General features: G+C 45.5%; 1 protein-coding gene across 5 annotated transcripts in view; it reads right to left on the bottom strand.

The window, feature by feature from the left end:
• NEDD4L (NEDD4 like E3 ubiquitin protein ligase) overlaps positions 1 to 19,416 on the bottom strand; it is a 299,160-nt gene that overhangs the window by 240,304 nt on the left and 39,440 nt on the right. The window lies entirely within an intron of this gene.

Raw genomic sequence — 19,416 nt, 5'->3', positions numbered from 1 at the left:
ACCCCAAGCAGAGGCTCCTCCTTCTGAAGTGCGGTCAGAAGGTCAACGGTTGCCTAACACATCACAACGCCTACGTCAGTCACTCACTTCATCTCACCCCTTAGGCATTTTATCATCTGGCCCCATCACAAGACGGGTGAGCCCAGTACAGCAAGATAATTTGGGAGAGAAACCACATTCACGTAACTTTTATGACAATACACTGTTATAATAGTTTTTTTATTATTACTTACTGTTGTTAACCTCTTACTGTGCCTAATTTATAAATTAAACGTCATAGGTACGCATATCATAGGTATATATGCATAGAGAAAAAACAGTGTATACAGTTGTCTCTTGAACACAGGTTTAAACTGTACGGGTTCACTTCAACACACATTTTTTTTCAACAGTAAATACTGCAGTTCTGCCTGATTTGTGGTTGGTTGAATCCGCAGATACAGAGGAACCATGGATACAGAGGGGAGACTATAAATTATTTGTGGGTTTCTGACTGCCCAGGAGGTCGGCACCCTGACCTCTGCATCATTCAAGGGTCAACTGTATAGGGTCTGGTATTACCCACGGTTTCAGGCAACCACGGGGGTCTTGGAGTGTATCCCACAGGCGTAAAGTAAGGAGGGACTATGGTGTAATGAACTTCCTTAGAGAAGGAGGGAAAACACAGCTGGCCAGCAAGCAGCAGAGCCAGAATTCAAACTGAGGTCTGCCTGATCTGTACCTGCTCTAACCACAACCCTCAGCCAGCAGACTGGATGGCACTCTCTTTACTTCTCAATGTGAACCTCATCCCAGCCTCAGCCCCTCTCTGCCCTTGCTGTCTGGCTTTCACAAAATTTTGACATTTATATTTGGGTTATCTAACTTGGCCAATGCAGGCCTGGGTCCTAAAAAGAGCAGGTGAGGGTCAGATCCAGAGAAGTATAGACAGAAGGTCTATACTTAATCCAAGATGGATTAAGGAAGGCTGTCAGATGTTTGATGACACAGCAGCTGACAATTTGCTGTCAAGTGTGATTAAGGGAGCAGAGAAGAACAGACCTTGGTTCTCAACAGTGGCTGCTTCTTACAACCACCTGTGTAGCTTTTAAACTCAGCCATCAATGCCCAGGCCTGCCTGCCCTAGACCAAGGAAATCGGGATCTCTGGGCATTGGTAAAGTTTCAAACCTCTCCCAGGTAACTCTAACATGCAGCCAGAATTGAGAACCACGGGGCCAAACCAAAGGCTAAGAGGACTGAACTTGGGAAGTAATGATGGTAGGGCAGCAGGACTGCAAACAGAATTCCAGCCAAAGTTAGCAGCGTGAACTTGTCATAAAGATACACAACTTAGCTTGGTGACATTTGTCAGCAATTTTCTGCAGCGAGGAGCAGAAAGAACACCACAGCAAGGCCCTCCAGGAAAGGTCAGTGGGTCAGAGATAAAAGAGTGCAGTGGGTGCAAAGGCACTGTGGCAGCAGCTGATAAAGGACTACAGGCTGAATACTGTAGATGTGAGGCCAGAACACCACTGCCAGACAGGGAAAATCCAGGGGGGCCAAGGGACCAGGCTGAGGGCAGGAAGGGATGTCCGGATGGCCTGGGTACCTTTCCAACATATGGATGCATATGAGTGTCACACCTCCCCTTTACATCCCCCACTATTCTGGCCCTTAGGAGGCCTCCCAGGTGTTTCTGGTACCTCTGTCCCACTGAGACCACTGGAAGGAGAAGGTGTAGACAAGAGAAAAATGAAGCAGAGAGAGAAGACTGCAGAATTTAAGAGCTTAGAGGTCCAGCCACTTCAACAGAAGCAGTGGCTTGGTTTAAAGAGAAATACTATTAAATTTACTTCAGTGAGAAATGACGAGGCCAGTGCATTAGCCCATCCCCAGGGATATCAAAGACCCTTAAGATGACGCAGGGGCCTAGGTAAGGATGAAAACCCAGAGATGTAGGGTATGGCCCCAGGAGAGTGGCAGCAGCTGGTGTGAGAGCCAAGGTCGGAATCTTCAAAAGATATCCTGCTCAGGTTGCAGGGGCCAAAGGTGATCTGGACATCAGGGCTGGAAGGCTCAGCACCTGGAGCTGGAAGAGGAGCTTTCACAGGAGAGAAGGAGGGAGCAATGTCCTGGGGCAACAGTTATTGTAGGTGAAAGGAGCAGAAACAGTTCCTCAGATGAGAAATGAGCTAATCAGACAGACTTCCCTTCAGCCCCAATGGTCTACAGCACAGTAAGTATCTCAGGAAACTGTGAAAGATTTGGTGCAAAAGATCATTTGGCCAAAAAACAACAGCAACAAAATAAAACAGAAAGAATGCAAGTTCCCAGAGTGACGCACAGGCCTGGGGAAGGGACAAGGCAGTTCTTAGAACTAGTTGTTTGGTTTTGCTCTTTTCTTTTTTTAATCAAAGGGAGGGAAGTTTTAAAATTAATCTGTCATAACAAGAAAAAAATGATTTTCTACATATCAACAAATTGTCGTTTTAGCACAATCACTGATAAAGCAGAACTGGCAGTTATATCATTAAATGAGATGAAAGAAAGCTATGAAAAGCCACCACGTTTCCTCCACCAACTTGGTTTTGATCTATTCGTACATTTTGCAAACAGTGAATACTGTGTCAAAAGCCTCATGCTACGTGCATCACAGGCACCCAAAAAGCAATGATTAGCAACACACTTGTGACGTTGAGTGAATCAGGCGGAACACAAACGGGGACGTCCGTATTGACAACAGTACGTTCCAAGAGCCAATCTGTGTTCGCTTTCAGTTAACAGAGCAGATGGGATCTGAGTCCTATCAAGTTTTCAGTTTATTGGAACTTCTTTGTAATTCTTGTTTGAGCTTCAGGGAAACAGACTGAGAAGGGAAGTAAAGGGAACTCGTTAACGATGTTGGAAAGACACAAAGGACTGTGGGGTTGTCACTCACAGTAACTAAGTTTGGAGCAGTTATTCTAAAAAAAAAAGAGAGAAAGAGGGAGAGAGAAACACCTGAATTAGAGAAGAGGCAGCCATTACCCAGAGGTTAAGAGAAAAGGCTTCTTCTGAGAACATTAAGGAAGAAGAGAGGAAACATTCTGTGCGTGTCACCGGCGAAGCCGTTGGGGCAGCCAGAACCACATTCACATCATTTCAAACAATCCGAGAGAAACACAGAGAAATGATTTTTCATACTTACAGACTCAGTATCATTAGCTTATAATCTCACTGTCTCCACTATGATACGGATCCCCAATAAAGAGTGAAAAATGGCCAACTGCTTCCCCATAAATAAACATGAACGTCCAGGAGCAATGAGGCTGACGTCCCACCTCAAACACGTACTTAAATCAAATCTGAACACGGTAAAAAAAGAAATTGATGGCATATTATCTTGAACATAAATTATTCTAGACAGTAATAAGGGTAGGCTGTTTTTCCTGCTCGGAGGCACACGGTCCTGGACATATTCCTACATCCTTAATAATATACGTGCTGATTTAAATTAACCACAGCCTTAAATATGAATCCAGAAAAAACAAAGCACTCAGAGAAGAGGCAGTCCTGCAAATGCTTTGGACGAGGAGATCCAAGTTTTAATTCTTAGTTCATTCCCGAAATATTTACTAAGCCCTTGTTCCCCCCTAGGTACTAAGGGCCAGACAAGGCTTCCTTCCCACTCCTGGAATTCCTTTCTAGGTAGAGGAAGGCAAGAATGCCATGGCTTGAGTTTGGGCAAGGAACTGGCTATGTCAAGCCAAGTCCCTTCCTCTGGTTCCATCTCACCCACCATATAGAGATCTGTCCAAGGATGGAGCCTGTCCTTGGTGAGGAAGCCCAGGCCCGTGCTGCTACTCACCAGGGTAGGCAAGAGGAGATGTTAAGTCGGCCTTGTTCCACATTACCAAGTCCATGGGCCTGGCCACACAAGCCACATTCTCCCATGTCAAGCTCTGGCATAACTCAAGAGAATGCTTTGGTTCACCCCCCCACAACTCCCCGCAGTCTTTTTATTTCTCAGATGGGATGTATTTCCTGGATGCCCCTGAGCCCCAGCACTGTGCTGCTGTACAGGGCAAAGGAATTCAGGGGGTGGCTCCAAATTTAGGGCACAAAGACCCACTTGGAGAGTGTGTTTTCAAATGCAAATTCCTGACCCCCAAGGCCCATAAATTCCCCCTGAAGCAGGGCTGGGGAGAGCTCGGAAATCCACACCTTGGACCACCGCAGCTTAACCAAAACCACTCCTTGAGAAAGCCTTAAGGAAAGTTCATGGCTCTTTACCGCTGAGCTTAAAAACGCACAACGTCTTAACAGTAAATCTGATTTTCCATTTCTGTAAATGAAACGATTTTACGGTCGATTTAGCGACCCATAGAAAATGCTCACAGGACAAGGCTGCATATGAGAAACACGATTCTGAGTTGGCTAAAATAACGGGGCACGTCAGTTCACAGTTGTGTTCCGTCAGATGCCAGCCTAAGACACCCACGGCCCAAGCAGGTGCACCGGGGAGGGTGCCTGGTCCTCACATTGGCACAGGGACTGCTGAGAGGGGACACAGCAATTTGGGAGAAAACCTGGCAGTACTGGGTATGATCAAGTTACCTAAAAATCATTAGGTCTAAACACATTTCTTCTCCAACAACCCAAACTCTCCAACCTAAATCTGAAGTTAACAGAGATGGAGTGTCATCCAGGGCCTGCCAAACAGACATGGTGCATTGACTTTTTTCTAACCTCTTAGCAGAGGCAAAAGAATCATATTCCAAGATCTGTAATGTCAAGACTGCACAAAAGGTAAAGTTCAAACAAAACTTACCACCTTTGTATTAATAATATTCATGGCCATGCTCCCATGTGTCCACATTTAGCTCATGTCCCAAATGTCCCAACTGCACTGTACCATGCAGGACATACTCTCTCACCATTTAAGGAGCTAGTCAACAGAACCAACAATGAAAATGAGAGTCATTCTTTCAAAGGTCCTAAAATCGTGAGTCCGCGTTTTCGATCAGGACTATGTCAGCCCCCTCCTCCGCCCAAGCAGTGGAAATTAGAGCCTGATGATCTCTTAGGAACGTCTACAATTATGACAAACCTTCAAATTAATCTTGGGAGGACTCCTGGGCTTCTCCAGTAGTGTTTTAAGATCCTGCATTAATGAGAAAAACACAAGGCAACCCTCCCTGTTTCCTAAACAGACTAGTCTTTGGGAAAAATCTGGACCTAAGCAGATTCCTTCTCTCCCAATGATGCTTTAACACCTTCTACCATGTGAACTACAGATGCATTCCAGGGAGGGCTCAGACACATTCCCAGAAGGTAATTCTACTCCGTGATCTTCAAGCACCTACTATGTGCCCAGAACAGGAAAAAGAAAAAACAAAGGTAAATACCAACAGGAATCAATAAAAAGACAAAGGCCAATCAATGGGCCCATCTCCTACTGTCAGAGAGCCTAAGGGTAAGTCCACCACCGTGGTAGACAGAATAATGGCCCCCAAAGACAGCCACATTCTAACCTCAGGGACACACGACTCTCTCCAGAGAAAAGAGGAATTAAGACGGTCATCAACTGACCTTAAAATAGGGAGATTATCCTGGAATGTTCAGACAGGCACAGTGTAATCACAGGGGCTCTTAAAAGTGGAAGAGGGAGGCCGGGGAAGAGAGAGACCTGTAGGAAGCCATGGTCAGAGCTGCTGAACTGCTGGCTCTCAACACGGAGAAAGCAGGCCACGAGTCCAACAGCGAAGGTTACCCAGGGAACCTGGAAAGGCCAAGAGCCTCACCTCACCCTCACAGCCCCCAGATTCAACAGAGCCCTGCTGACACCCTGATTTTAGCCCAGTGAGACCTACGTGAGACTTGTAACATGCAGAACTAGTTCACAAAGGGGGGAGGGCATAGCTCAAGTGGTAGAGCGCATGCTTAGCATGCACGACGTCCTGGGTTCAATCCCCAGTTCCTCCTCCAAAACAAGATAAACAAATAAACCTAATTACCTCCCCTCGCCAAAAAAATTAAAAAATAAAGCATATAGAATATGTTTTTTTTAAAAAAAAGGAAGTGAAATAAAGACTTAAAAAAATAAAGCACTACTTCGTAAATCTGCATTGTTTTAAGCCACTAAATTGGTAATAAATGTCTACGGCTCCTTTTCCAAGTACCAAAATGATTTCCAATCTATGGTAAGTGCTAGGCAAAAAGACATACTAGATTTTAAAAAGCAAGAGAAAAGGGGGGGGGTGCTTTAAAAAAAAAAAATCTCCCAAGTGATTCTGACAAGAAAGAAATACCTTTACCCAACAAATACTGCCCAACAGCAAAACTGTCGCTGGAAACCAAACTTCAATTCCCCACGTAAATAAATAACAAATTTGCCCCGAGTGTTTAAAAACTTGTGAAAACATGTTTTCTGCTTTGGTTGATAAATTTCCATTATGGAAGGCTCACTCAAATGCTTGCTTAAGAGAAAGCACAGCCCTAGAAGCTCAGAGATGGCGTCCGCCTTGCCTCTGCAGTGGGCTGACAGCAGCAAGTGTTCAAGGAGGCGTCTCCAGGCAACAGAAGCAAGCAGGTGGGACCTCCTTCTGGCTAGGAGCGCACACACCTTCGAGGAAAACGAAGAACAAAACAAGGGGGCTAGAGCCCCAAGTTCAAGCCACAGCTCTGATACGTCTGCCTGGGTTCCCAGGACAGTGGATCCGATCCCTGGCCTCCCTGCCTCAATTTCTAAGTAGTCTCCCTGTATCCGTTCTTGTCATAACCCCGACCCCCCACTGCCATCCACTCGACACACAGCAACCAAAGTGATCATTTTTTATGAACTCGAAGGATGATACCACTCCCCCGCCTACAACCCTTCGATGATACCTCACTGCATCTTGAATGACATCCAAATTATTAGCATGTCCACAAGGCTCTGCCCCATGGGCCTCCACCCATCCCACAGCCTCATACTCCAACCACACTCTTTATTTCAGTCCCTCTAGCCTGCCAGAGCTCCCCTGCCTCAGAAACCCCCAGCCCCTTCCTTTGGGTCTCAGCTTAAGTGTCACTTCCTCATAGAGGACTTCCTCATAGAGGACACAGACAATACCAGGTGTTGGTGAGGATGTGGAGAAATCAGAACCTCACACACTGCTGGGGGGAATGTAGAATGCTGGTGCAGCTGCTTTGGAAAAATCTGGCAGTTTTTCAAAGGGTTAAATGCAATCAGCATCTGACCCAGCAATTCCACTCCTAGGTATGAATTTAAGAGAAACAAAAACATGTTCGCAGAATAGTTTCTACAAGACTCTCCAAGAACATACCTGGATGTTCACAGCAGTATTATCCGTAACTCCAAAACTGGAAACAACTCAAATGTCCATTAACTGATGAAGAGATCGAGGGGTCGGCATGGCTTCCATCTTTACAAACCGTATGGTTTTACAATAGACTGTATTCCATACCATGGAGTACTATTTGACAGTAAAAAGAAATGAAATACTGACAACCTGGATGAGCCTTGAAAACATGCCAAGAGAAAGAAGCCAGTCACCAAGGACCACATACTGTCCGATTCGATTTCCATGAAATGTCTACAACAGGCAAACCTAGAGAAACAGAAACAGATTAGAGGCTGTCTTTGGCTGGGGAGGGGATGTGTGGGAGAACGAGAGACTGCGGTTTCTTCTCCAGCACTGAAAATGTTCTAAATTTGTGATGATGGTTGCACAACTCTGTGAATCTACTAAAAGCCACCGAGTTGTACACTTTAAATGGGTGAACTGTATGTACAGTATAGGAATTTTATCTTCATAAAGCTGTTTTTAAAAAAAAAGAGCAAGTGAGTTTCTGACATTAAATTCATTAACTATACCTATAGTGAACAAGTAACAGTGACAAAGGAGTGTTTTTGGTTAAAGCTACATATACCTACCTATTCATGCCCTCATATAATCACAGGCAGATACTGACAAGAATTAAGTTCAAGAAGTTAGTTTAGAAAAGGAAAATGAGTGAGGTCCAGCCTAGTGTAATAACCTGAGTCAGGAGGGGCTAGGTGATGCCAGAAAACCACCATTAACATCTCAACATCATCTTAAAAGCCAAGACAAAGGCTTCATTGTCAGTGTAGGTCCATCAAATGGACTCCGGTCCATGCTGACACTGACCTCCCTTGAGGACCAAGGCCCACAGCACAGCTGAGCTGCCCTCTGGACCACACGCAGGCACCACAGCCGAGAGGGCTCCCGTGACCCTTGCCTTGGCACAAAACCAACAGGCACCTCATCTGTTCACATTCTAATTAATCAAAGGTGGTCACATGACCATGCCTGGGCTCAGCAGGGCAGAGAGATGTAATTCCACCATCTACCCTGAAGAAGAAAGGTCCAAACATTTGTGAACAATCTTAATGATGACCCTAGACACCAACTCTCAAGCTCTATTCCTCAGGGCCAACCCTCCCGAGAGAGGCACTTGCCTTCCCAGCCTTTCATAGGCACATGACCCCAGTCCCAGCACCCATGGGAAAGAAAAACAAGTGCTGTCCCCAGGCGTCTCCAACCCACCCCATCAAAGATCATTACAGTATCTGCTCACTTCTCCTCCTCCCCAGCCTCCGTATGAATAGCACCATTATCCACCCAGACACCCAAGCTAGAAACCCAGCCCATCCCCAGCCCAGCCACACCCACCCTGACACCCAGCACCCCAACAGCTCAGGATTGGTCCTCTTCTCTGGGCTCCTGTAGCTGCAGCCCGAATTCAGACCTTGGTCTCATCTGGACCATCACAAAATCTTCCTAAAAACTCATCTTCAGTCTCCACTCTGGCTCTTCTCCAAATCATCCACGTGTCACCATCAGTGCAGTCTTCCTCAACTGTTAATATCATCACTTCATTTCCATTTAAAATTTCTTAGCAGCTGCCCGATGTCCATATGGGCTGCCCCCCTTTCGTGTCTGGTCTTGTCTGTCTCCACTTTCCTCTCCATAAGTCATACCAACCCCGAAACTGCTATTTTCCAACCATGCCCTGCACCCTCTCTTACACCTCTAGACTTCCGAACACGCTGTTGCCGTTGTCTGGAATAAAATTTCCACTCTTTGGGTGATGCATTTCTCCCAAGAATTCAGATTTTAATTCAAGGGCTTGCTCCCCTGTGAAATCTTCCTGCAAATAAAATCCTCTCTCCCAAAGCAACCCTCTTCAGTACCTGCATGACAACATGAGCACGCCTGGCTGGCAGTATTTATCACACCCTCCTGGTGTTCCCCACCTGGCCTGGGAGCTTGCGAAGGGCAGGGGGCTTGCCTTTTCCTAATCCCCAGCACTCAACCACTGGCTGGTTCTCAGACTTCTTTTTTTCAGTTATAAATATTTTTTTTCCAGATTATTTTCCATTATAGGTTATTCCAAGATACTGAATATAGTTCCCTGTGTTATAAGGTAAATCCTTGTTTGTCTACTTAATGGATAGTAGTTTGTATCTGTTAATCCCGTACTCCTAATTTATCCCTCCCCTCCTCCTTCCCCTTTGGTAACCATACTTTTTCTATGTCAAGACTTTTTTGTTGTTGAATGAATGAGAGAATTAATCCAAAATCCTTTGCTATTGCATAACTGTGTCCTCTTGACTTTCTGTCTTCTTGGATATCATAAAGAGTGTCCCCCAAGGGAAGGACTGAGTGCTGGAACCTTCACATACATCACTGCATGTACACACTGCCAACCCAGTGAGATAGTGCAATTATCCACTGTTCACAGCTGAGAAAATTGAAGCTCTGCCAAGTTATGTCATATAGTAAATCTGACAAAGCTAGCAAGTGACAAAGCCAGGATTTAAACCCAGATGGCCTTACCTCTAAATTTAATCTCCATTACTACACAATTTGCTGATTAAATCATACTATTTATTAATAATGAAATTAAGGCACACTTAGGAAGTTTAATTTTAGAAAATTTTACATAATCTGTTTCTGTACAACCACAGACTACAACAATGTTGACATCAGAAGGTACTTTCAGGGTCTAGCATAGGACCCCAGTTCTCCCCTGGTAAGACTGGACTACCATTCAGGATGTAGAACGCCGGGTGCTGCACAGATGTCTGCTCAGTGGATGACTCCAATGCTATCAAAGCAAAAGACCTCCTCAGGCTGATGTTTATCACCCATACTCAGCTACTCAGTACGTCCTCCAATTCACCAAGCTCTAACCAATCAACGTGTCTGCTGCTGATTCCAGATCACTGTATCCTGGGGATGCGCCTCTCATTAGAGTCCTTTCTTCTCTCTCTGTGACCAATTCCTTTGAAAACCATGTCTGAAGTCAAAAATCAAAAATCACCCAGAAGAGGGGTGGGGAGTAGAGGTCAGCAGTAGAGTGTGTGCTTGGAATGCACAAGGTCCTGGGTTCAATCCCCAGTGCTTTCATTAAAGGGAAATTTTTTTTAAATAATAGTAAATAAAGAATTAAAATACATTTTAAAAAAAAGATCAGAAAAAAAAATTGTTTTTAAATCACCTGGATTTGGGAACCTCCACCATCCCAGGATAAATTCCATCCACAGTTCTGGACTCCCGGTCAGAAAGCTGAGCTGGGCAGCGTCTCAAGATCCTAGGCCACTCCTGCAGCAGGGACGTGCCCAGGACCGCCACCTGACACCTGGATCAGGCCTCCGGGAAAAGGAGGCCTCTCCTCTCACTGGACACACCAACAGCCAGCCTCAGGCTGCTTCCTCCCACAGGGCGACGAGGCCTCCGCCTGGCTGCTGCCACTGTGGCCATTCATTGCCCGGTATTCTAGCATTTTCCCTTCTCAAGATAGTTCTTAAAGGCTAAATGCTCTGGAAGGCTGACCCCTGGAAAATGCAAGAAGTATGCTTTACAAGATCATTCAGTCAACGACCCCGACCACACCACTTCTTGTGGGCTGGCTTTTATATTTCTCCCTTCCAAAAAGCAACATTTGAAAATACACCAGCAACTGACCAAAGGGACCTGGAGTCACTTTGGTTTATTAAAACGAAGACGGAGTGAGAGGGCTTGGGCTGTTTCGTGTAGTTAATAAACTAAGCTGGAGTCGGTTTCCTAGTAACACGCTGACCCAGGATACAAGGCCAGGATCAACACCACCTATTTCCTTAACCATTTTCACAATAAAAATAAGAGATAGGAGAGAAAAATAAACATATGGCCTACAAAACAAAGCAGCTTTGGCCAGAAGACATTACCAATGATCCCAAGCAAAACAGATTCTTTGTTAATTTAAAAGATCTAGACTGAAATCTTGATCTTATGTTACATTCATTAACGAGTACTTATTAGCCGCTACTAGGCACTGCCAGGCCCAGAAGCCAAGTAGAAGACACACGTCCCTACACTCAAACATCTCGGTCTCGGGGGGTAGGCAACGCGCTAACGGAATCATAACACAAGCTTACTCTGAATCGCAGTGGTGGGGGAGCAGATTGATGGGGGAGGTTGTCCTTAAAAGCAACACATCAAATAGATTCATGCTGCACAGTGGCGTTATGACCCAGCATGGCATTCCTGGGCATCAGCCATCTCACCCTCTGCTCTCTTTTCCACCAAATTTCCTGAAGCCAGGACACTTCAGTGCTACCCATTTCTTCCAGCTGCTGGCCAATCCCTGCCAGCTGCAGGGACGTCTGCCCGCACCTTGTAAGCCAGGACTTGTCACCAGTTCCCAATGCCCGCTCATCCTGACCTTTCCTTTCCTAGGAGGAGATGAGGGTCCACCAGCTTACCTGTTACTATCTCCCTTTGCTTTTATTTTTTTCTTTTCTTTTTTTAATTGAAATACAGTCAGTTTACAACGCTACAACAATTTCTGATGTACAGCACATTGTTTCAGTCATCCATATACATATATTCCTTTTCATAATAGGTTACTCTAGGATACTGACTACAGCTCCCTGTGATATCCAGTAGAAACTTGTTGCTTATCTGTTTTATATATAGTAGTTAATATTTGAAAATCCCAAACTCCCAATTTATCCCTTCCCAAAAGTAACCATGTTTGTTTTCTATGTCTGTGAGTCTTTCTGTTTTGTAAATAAGTTCACTTATGTCTTTTTTTTTCCCCCCCAGATTTCACACATAAGTGATATCATATGGCATTCTTCTTTCTCTTTCTGGCTTATTTCACTTAGAATGACAATCTCCAGGTCCATCCACATTGCTGCAAATAGCATTATTGTACTCTTTTTTGTGGCCAAGTAGTATTCCATTGTATAAATATACAACTTTATCCAGTCATCTGTCGACGGACATTTAGATTGTTTTCATGTCTTGGCTACTGAATATAGTGCTCTGGTGAACACTGGGGTGCATGTATCCTCTTCCTCTGCTTTTTTTCTGACAAGCCCAGCACACTGTTCTGTTGTAGAAGGCACATCTCAGAATCCTCACAGGCAGAGTCAGTGGTTCTTACTGCAACAACGTGCTGTCGTGGATACACACATCAATTATCATGTCTGCATACAGGAAATTAAGTGTACAGGAAGCCCTCAATTTGTACACTAGTACAAGCCATAAAAACGACCCTGTAAACTGAAACCGTGCAAGGCAACCTTATTAATCAAGGAGAAAGAACTACTTTAAAAACTTTTGTCAAAACATTAAAAATTCTGCCAGTTATAAATGTATAGGGAAATGGAAAAAAATAGGAAAACTCTTGCCATTTATAACATTAGAAACATTGAGAATTAAAGTGTTTTATTTCTTTGTTAAAAACATATTGAATAGTTTAAAAGTGCCAGATTCTTGAAGCATAATTTACAATACAAAGCAAGCATCTTTTTTATGCCTTGGCCAATGGTCATACGGTTAGCCCTCTTCAAGACCCAAGGGTTCAATAACCTTGAATTCAAGGTTATTGTGGATTCAATTAACCACAGATTGAAAACATTTGGGGAGAAAAAAAATTCCAAGTTTCCAAATAGCAAAACTTGCATTTGCAGTACTACAGCAACTATTTACATAGCATTTACACTGTATTAGGCATTATAAGTGATCTAGAGATGATTTAAAGTGTACGGAAAGATGTACTTAGGTTATATGCAATTACTATGCCAATTTATATAAGGGACTTGAGCCTCCATGGATTTTGGTATCCTTGAGGGCCCTAGAACAAAACCCTCCTAGATACCGAGGGACAAATACATTTTTTAAAATTGAAATTGAATTCACAGAAAGTAAAATTAAATATTTTGAGGTGAACAACTCAGAAGCATTTAGTACATTCACAATGTGGGCAAGCACAACCTCTATGTAGTTTTGAGACATTTTCATCACCCCAAAAGGAAACCCTGTCCCCATTAAGCAATTACTGTGCCTTGAATTTCACTTCCAGCATTATTTTTTAACTTCCTTGCTGTACTGTGTTGACCAATTCCCTTTCAATTTTTGACATTTTTGTGAAATGTCACATCGGTTTATCACTGGAGGCAATGGCAGGGAACCCAACTGCGTGCTTTGCTGTCTGTGCATGAACTGAGTGACGTGGGCAATGACCAGTCACCGAGAGACTTTGCCAGAAGTGATGTGATTGGTCGCCGACCATGATGTGCATCAGCTATTCACACAGTGATTTGTGACCTGAAGCACTAGCACTGAAGTGTGTGTACTTCACGCAATTACTCACAGTTAGTTAACACACTGCGATAACTGAAATTTGAATTTTGTTAAGGGACTGGTATTATTTAATGCACGGTAACTGAAATGCCTGTGTTATCAGAACTGTGCAAAGTGAAGAATGTCTATATACAGGGGCATGTAGTAATACAAACATTATACACGTACAATTTATGCATAACACACATATCACATATATTACTATACACAGTAAACATCTTGAGGATGAACAGCATTGCAGTGAATCAGGGCCACCCATGCTACGTGGAGAAATAAATATTCAAGATGCTGTGCCTCTTCTCCACTCCACCCAGTGGGTTCTGGACACACAGTCACTGAGTGCCACTGTGTACACTGTGCGACAGCCCTACCCTCACGAAGAGTATCATCAACCTTTTTCATTCCCTTTGATCTTAGACACCAAATCACCAGCTGGTTTTGAACCTGGGAACAAAGGCTGAGCAGCTTGGAACCAACTGGCACACGATTCAACTTTCAGTATTATATTTGTATATGACCTATTTTATTTTACATTACACATTTTTAGAAGGAAAACAAAATGACCTCAAAGTTGGGAGTAAGAGAGGGCCCTGAGCAGGAATTGTCTTAAAATGTGTAATATTTACTGTACCGAATTTTTGTCACATTTCCAGGGTCCCAAATTTTCAGGTTACAAAATGCTAAGTTTCAGGTAGGTGAACGATTACAATAGTTGCTTTTTTTTTTTTTTTTAAAGATAGACCTCGTAGGACCCAGGTTTCTGTAGGCATGTGGGCTCAGCTATCCAAGCGTTTGACCCTCCCCTGGTACCGGTACTGCCTCTCACACAAGGGGAATGTTATCTGGGTGGTGGCAGTGATGGGAGGGGGAAGAGGAGGGGTTGGAGGAGAAAGGAAAGTATATACCCAACTTTACTTCAAAAATGAATTATTGGGAGCTTGGAAAAAATGTCTAGAAACTAAAGAAAGCCAGAGAAAAGGATAAAACCGGGCTTGGAGTTAAGTCTCTATATAACCAACTGACCCAGGAGCACCGCAACAACAGAGGCTCTTCCTGGTTGTGAAGCTTCCTGGCAGCCAGATTCACATTAGCAGCTCAATAAGTGGGCTAACCGTCTGCTTCTATACTCATTTAAAATAATACTCCCATTCATTTCATCATGAATAATTCACCTACTTCCCAAGAAGCACCAAATTAAACAGAAAAAAAAAAAACCAGTCTTCTACACCGTCTCCTCCCTTTCTCTTGCTCTGCTGTTGGCACTTGCTACAAAATCCCCGATTAGGGCAGAACTTAGCATCTGAAGTTTAAAAAGGCATCTGTCCTGGGATAGAAGTGCCTATAACAGGAACAGAATGTCGAATGCCGTTCTCCTTTCATGATGTCATCCTGTCCGCTAGTGATTTGGGGATACACAGAAATCTGATTTGCACACGGAGGCCGGCAGGACCCCACTGCAACGGGCAACACAGCGGCTTGTTACTCAAGTGACGCTTGACACTCGGGTAAACCCAGGAACACTGATTTGAAGCCTCAGCCCTCATTACCCAGAACAAAGCCTGGGCTCTTTTCCCTGAACAGGCACTCCAGACAGCAAATGCAAATGAAGCCAACAGCACAAAACCCATATTCAGAAGGCGCAGATTGCAGAAGCCTTGTTCTGAGTTCAGCCATTCACAGACCCTGAGGAGGACATGGCCCGGGAGAAACACAGCTGGGCCCCACTGCGCAGGCCCAGAAGCCCCGCTCCCTTTACAGCCAGAGATGTTTGGTTCCTTATCCAAGTCTTATCTAAGCCTTTATCCTTCATCGTTTCCCTTTCCTGGCTGGCTCTCTCAGGTGGAAAACTGACATTTCAACTAAAAGAAAAAGACATGCATTTCCCTGCTGGCAATTTTTGGAAAGCTCTAGAGAAACTTCTTTGATCCAAAATCAATTTTTTCTTTTTTTTTTTTTCTTTTCTCCCTAAAAGGAGCTTCATCCTCTAACATTCATTTGCATTAACTCCTCTGTAGGCTAGGAGGGAAAGAGGAAGGTGTTTTCTCAGCTTTCATGAGAAAAGCCAGCCCCTCCCCACCAAAAGGCTTTGTGTCAGGCCTTTCCACCATCAGTGAGAGTATGGTTTCCCCAAGAGTCAAAATCTTCCCCCGTGGAGAGATGCGGAATGTTTTAGCCAAGCCTCGAGGTGTCTGGGCAGGGAGGTACTCAGGACTGGCATACGGAGCAATGTCCTCGGGGTGGGAGGGGTTCCCAAAGAGTGCGTTGGTTCTACCCGTAAAGGCTGGGTTTAGGGTCATGTGCTGGTGTGGAAAGAGCAAAGACTGTCCTTGAGCACTGGTGTCACCTTGGGAAAATCCCTTTGCCACCATTCCCTGGTGAGCAGGCACAGATAATTCCTGTTAGTCACTGCTCTGGCCTCCGGAAGAACTGGCTTCAGGAAGCCAGTCTGACATCATAATCCTCAACTTTCCAAGAGGCATTTCAGAATCCACCAGGATGCTAAGGGGTCCTAATGACTCTGCCAGGCAAGGATGTGCCCCTCTCCACCCTACCCCAGCCAGATGCCCCCCCTAGGCTGGTACAGCACCCCAGCATCTACTCCATGAACCCACAGCTGCCAGGAGGACGTGGGGCCCTTCCTTCTGCAACCAGCCTAAGAAGGCAGCACGGCAGTGGGTGCTGTCTTGGTCCTGGCTGCCAGGAGTCTCAGAGCTACCCTTCCTCCCTGGTTCTGTGACCCATCCCCATTTTACTGGGCCTGTACGTTTGCTACAAGCTGTCTCTGATTATTTTCTAGAGTAGGCAGAGTATCAAGCAACAGATGCAGAGTATGACCTGACTTGAGGCTGGTTGTCCTGGGAGAGCTTTTGTCCGTTGTGTGCTGGCACTCACGTGACCAACGTGACCCTTCCTAAATCTCAGCAAGCTGAAGGACCACCTTAGCCCTGGTCAGGCCTTTGGGTCAAACGCCCAGGCCAGATTCTCCAACTCTTTCATTGCACTCAGAAACCAGTAATGCAGGACAGTGCTCCTGGTGTGGTGCCATTCAGTGGTGCCGTTTACTGCGTCAATTAAAGTTCCCTTTCACCCGTGGCTGTCCTGAAAGGTCACTGGGTGACCTGGAATATCATGATTCCACACTAACAGGAACTAACACTACAAGAATAAAGCTGCCGGCTGGTTCCCAGCAGATACTCAACAAGTGTCTCTTATGTACATGAGAACCCAAGCATGCTTCCTTTTCCACAAATTACAGTTTAACATTTATTATTAACTAATATTAATGCATTTGAGAACACCTACCAAATGCCTACCGTGCGTAAGACGTGCTCGGAGCCCCCAGGGACATAAAGACAACTGAAACAATGCAATGCTGGCCTTCAGGAAACCTCCTTACAAGCTGCTGGGCTGTAATGACATCAAAATAATTGGAACCTGGACAAAAATAGGGCCCAGATATTCAAAGTCCCAATTTCAAATATCTGCAAATAATTTCACCTGACTACCACAGCATGGGTCGCAATCTGGAGTTGGAAAAAAGACCGTCAGAACTGTTACTGTTCGCTGGAAAGTAAAACTTATCAGGAGAAGCTAATGACAGTGACCCATGGTCGAGCATCTACTAACAGAACCCTGTGAGATGGGCAGGGTGTCATGGTCCCCGTTTTAGACGCAGAGAAAGTGCCGGAGACTCAGGAACATGAGTAACGTGCCAAGTCTTCAAGCCTAATGAGCACAGAGTGACGACTGTGAATCACCGTCTTCTGATCCTGTGACCCTCTGTCTCCCCACCGGGAATGCTGCAGACTGGACGTTCGTGTCCTCCCAGAATTCATGTTCAGTCCTAATTTCCCATGTTATCTGGAGGTGGGTCTCTGGGGCGATTGGATCATGAGGGTGCAGCCCTCGTGCATGGGATTCGTGCCCTTATACGAGTGGTCCCAGAGAGCTCCCTCGTGCCACGTGAAGACACAGTGAGCAGACAGTGGTCTGTGAACCAGGAACTGGGTCCTCCAGACACCGAATCTGGCTGCATCTTCACCTTGGATTTGCCAGCCTCCAGAACCGTTAAGAAACACATTTCTGCGGTTATGAGCCACCCAGTCTAAGGCGTTTTTGGTACAGCAGACCCAAGCAGACTAAGACAGGGAATTGAGAATAAAGGCTACTGGTCACCCCTTTCGGGGGAAGTACGTGAGCTCGGTGAGGATGATATGGGAGCTCACACTGACATAGCTCCGTATCCCGGGAAGACAGGCACCGTTCCTCTTTCCATTTCACAGATGAGGAACTGAGACACAGAGAGGCCCCAGGGCTGCAAAGTGGAGAGCCAGGACTGGAACCCAGCTGGTGGGGCTGGGGGCCCCCGCTCCTCACCACTCAGGATGATGCCTCTGTATCTGCATTCACGGCACACTGTCATCAAGGCCTAGAGGCTGACTGTTTAGAAAATGACAGGAAACAAGAGGGGAACAGACACGGGGGTGTGGTCTTACAAGCCCTTCCAGGCCCAGGAGTCTGAGCCTCGTGAGGTAATGTGGGGCCTAAAGGGAGTTACCAGAGTGACGTCACCATCCAGGGAGCACCCTGAGGGGGGCTGTCCCTTCCCACACCTGCGGGAGGGGGCAACGCTGCTGCCAGACCTCCCCGGGGCCACCTTTCCAAAACGCAGCTCAGCCTGGGACAGAGTTCTGTTCAGTTCTGTCCGGTCCTCCTCGGCTTGGTCCTGCCCTGACCAGTGAACTCTCCCCTCTTCCTGTGGCTCTGCACCTGCCATCTGCCAGATTCCTCCCCATCAGTCCATGACCATTTTGTGGATGAAACTAAGGGAGAAAAAAGTCATATTTTTTTTAACACCTCCAAATGCCCATGAGCCTTCTCCAGAGTGCGCTACCCCAGGTCAGTATCTGAAACCACCCCTCCCTGTCACCATCTGCAGATCTGATTCCAGTGTGTGCTTTTCAGAGGTTAAGGCCCTCGGGCTCGACCAACTTTAAACTTGTGCTAACAGTCCCACAGGCCCTGACTCACTCCTACCAGATGAAAAAGACGGTATTCCTGCTATGGTGCTGAGGACACAACACGCTTCTGAAGTCCTCCTGGACTGAGAAGCAGAGCACTTGGCCTGGCACCGCATCACTTCAACTACCCACATGTCCGATTTAGGTTCTCCCTTTACTCCTCGCGGGAACCGAATGCGTCTCCCACTTGGAATGGCCCCTGCGTTCACAGCCTGCTTGCTGACAGTGGACTGGCCAAGGATTCAGCAGCTCTGTGTTCTAAACAGCGCTTAGCACAGAGCTGGCACTAACCTCCCATCGCTGACAGTAAGTTACAATGGTCTCATTTCCTTCCCTTCAGAAATAAAAAGCCTCACGTCCTAAGTCTTGGAACGAAACAAGTCATCATGCATTCATTTTTTTTTTTCCAATTTAAGGGAAGAATTCTTAATAGTTTGCCTCTTGAGATGCCATGGTTTCACTTGAAATTTTATGAAGCACCAACCTTAACGCTATGAAAATTAGAACTTTAAACAGCTGATATGAAATCCGTAGAGGAGAAAAGCCCCAAGCTTCTAACTGCCACCTGCTGTTCTCCCACACGTCAATTTCCCAAGGGATAACAATTCTGCAAGGCTGAAAAGAATTTACATCTGGACACACCACATTCCATGATCTATGGGCCTCAGGACAGGCTGATTGCACTTTTCCACTGTAAAGGAAAAGCGAAAGTGTAGGAGCAGAGTGGGTTTCTGAACTTAGCGACGTTCCTTGTTTTAAACAAAAACTACA

The sequence above is a fragment of the Camelus ferus genome, chromosome 30 (assembly GCF_009834535.1).
Source record: "Camelus ferus isolate YT-003-E chromosome 30, BCGSAC_Cfer_1.0, whole genome shotgun sequence".
Classification (NCBI taxonomy): Eukaryota; Metazoa; Chordata; class Mammalia; order Artiodactyla; family Camelidae; genus Camelus; species Camelus ferus.
This window is presented reverse-complemented; position numbering and strand designations above follow the sequence as displayed.